The sequence below is a fragment of the Silene latifolia genome, chromosome X (genome assembly GCF_048544455.1).
Source record: "Silene latifolia isolate original U9 population chromosome X, ASM4854445v1, whole genome shotgun sequence".
NCBI lineage: Eukaryota > Viridiplantae > Streptophyta > Magnoliopsida > Caryophyllales > Caryophyllaceae > Silene > Silene latifolia.
In genome coordinates, this window is record NC_133537.1 from 284,561,129 (window position 1) to 284,563,772 (window position 2,644).

A 2,644-nucleotide genomic window follows, 5' to 3' on the forward strand; every position below is an offset into this window, starting at 1 on the left:
GGATCGAAGATGACATTCGTAAAGGGCTCTTGTCCAAAACGATAGGTCGTGGATACCAAGGCTCAACAAGTCGTTCTTACGGCTCCACTAGCAAGACCGACGAAGTTAACCTCCTTGAGCCATCTAAGAAGAGTACCCATCCAAGGAAATTCACAAATCTAGGGGACACGTATTCCAACGCTCTGAAAAGATTGATGAAACTCGGGATACTTCAACCCATAGGCCCTACGCCTAAACCAGAAAAGAAAACCAAGTTCTGGGATGAGAATTCGTACTGCGAATACCATAGAGGTAAGGGACATGATACAGAGAAATGTTACAAGTTGAAAAATGTACTTAAAGATATGATTGAATACGGTCGCCTACCAATACCACCTGGAGGTAAGCCTAACAACACTCAAAATCCTCTTGGAATTCTGATGATCACAAGTGACGAATCTATCTTAGATTGCTCACATCTTATCTCCCCAAAAGAAGAGGTGATCAACGGGATATGGACGGATAATGAGGAGGATGTCTACCTTCAGGATCTTCCCTTAATCAAGAGCGCCGAAAGCATCATAGATGAGATCATTGCCACACTGAACACAGAAACCAACACCAATCAGCAGAAAGGATGGAGAAAATCGATCAAGTGGACAAACAATCAAGGAAGACTCTTCAAGCTCACTACTGGAAAAGGAGAGATGTTCAAAGGAGAACCAGAAGATGATGAATTGGAGTCAGAGTCAGAGTCGGAGTCAGAGTCGGAGTCTAGAGAGGTTCTTAGAGAGTCTCCAACAGTCGTCATTCCCACTCCCTGTTAGAAATTGTTATCTCATTATTTAACATATTCATATATATGACATTTAATTTAGTCATAAAATTAAATATAGATCTTATGCATGCAAACATGGAAAAATATAGAGAAGAAATCGTTTTTCTTACTATAAAATTTCGGATCAAAGGGCACAAGTAAGATATCCTTCTTACTTGTTCTTGAGCTTTCCTTATATGGATGAACAAAGACTCAAAGATAGAATCCCTACCAAAGATGAATACCCAAGATAACCCCTTAAAAGACTAATATTATTTGAACTGGAACAATATTAATCTTACTAAAAATTGACCCAAAATATTGTTGGTACTCTTCTTTATTCGGCCAAGAGTAAGGAAGAATTTTTGGAGTTTTTCTCTCTTTTCTTTCTATAAGTTTTATGAGAGATGTATTGAATGAATAATACACTAGTTTTTCATGTAGTGTAAGAGTGAAATATTAAGCAAAAATATTTACTCTTTTCTTATGGGAAAACCGGAAATGGGGAGGGGAGAAAGCCCAATGCATGCTCTCCTTTTTTTTCCAAGAGAAAGCTATGTATGAAAGGCTATGTGTAGGTATTATAATTATGTTTTCCACTTATAAATGATCAACATAATTTTATCCTAATACTCCCTCCATTTCGGTACACACACATAAAATGGATGAGTCCATTTTATTTGTGATTTTGTCAATATGTCACATGTGACACATTACATGACATCTTATATATAAAATGCATTTTTAACAATTAAAAATTAACATATTAATAAAATATGTCACTTATAAAAATTAACATAGTAATTCACAATTACTTGTACCAAAAATGGTTTACCAATTTATAAATCACAACATCTTGTATTTATAATAAATCATTCATTCTGTTTCAATTGTTTCCGTAAACAATAATTTCATCTAAGTAATAAAACAATTCGATTACTTAGACCGTATCTTATTTAATCAAATTACAATGAGACACGTAAATATTACTTCTAAAATTGTCCGCCAATTTTAAGTTATTTAATTAACTCGTATCGTCATACGATCAATTAAATATTCAATTAAGAGTGTTACCCTTTAGGTATGACCTGAGGGGATCAACTGATCACCACCGTCGCACGATAGTAATGTCAAACTCTAGTCAGCCAATCATTACCGAAATGTCCCAACCACTATCCCTTTACCGCCACTGACCACAGATCAGATGGCTTCTTTGTTTCAACTTTTCTCAAATCTTAATATGAATAAATCAGGTTCTGCTTACTCTTCGTGTTATCTTGAATGCAATTCTGTTTACGATGATGATGAGAATGACCCAGACCCTGACTTAATCGAGATACCTCCCTACATAGCCAAAGCAATACTACAAGAGGGGGAAGGGGGGCCAGTGATAGAAGATAATGAACCCGTCAACGTAGGAACTGAACTAGAACCCCAAGAACTTAGAATAGGGACAACCCTGAGCCCCACCGAAAGGGCAAATTTCATAGACCTCCTACACAAGTTCAAATATGTTTTTGCTTGGTCCTACAAAGATATGCCAGGGATCGACATGGAGATTGCAGAGCATAGAATCCCAATCAAACCAGGGTTCAAACCCGTGAAACAGAAGCTTCGAAGAATGAGGACAGAATGGGCTCTCAAGATCAAAGAAGAAGTCGATAAACAATTCAAAGCCGGGTTCATCAAAGTTTCCGAGTACTTAGACTGGGTAGCTAACATAGTACCCGTACCCAAAAAGGATGGGAGAATCCGTGTTTGTGTTGACTTTAGAGACTTAAACAAAGCAAGCCCTAAGGATGACTTTCCTCTACCACATATCGACAAATTAGTGGATAATACAGCGGG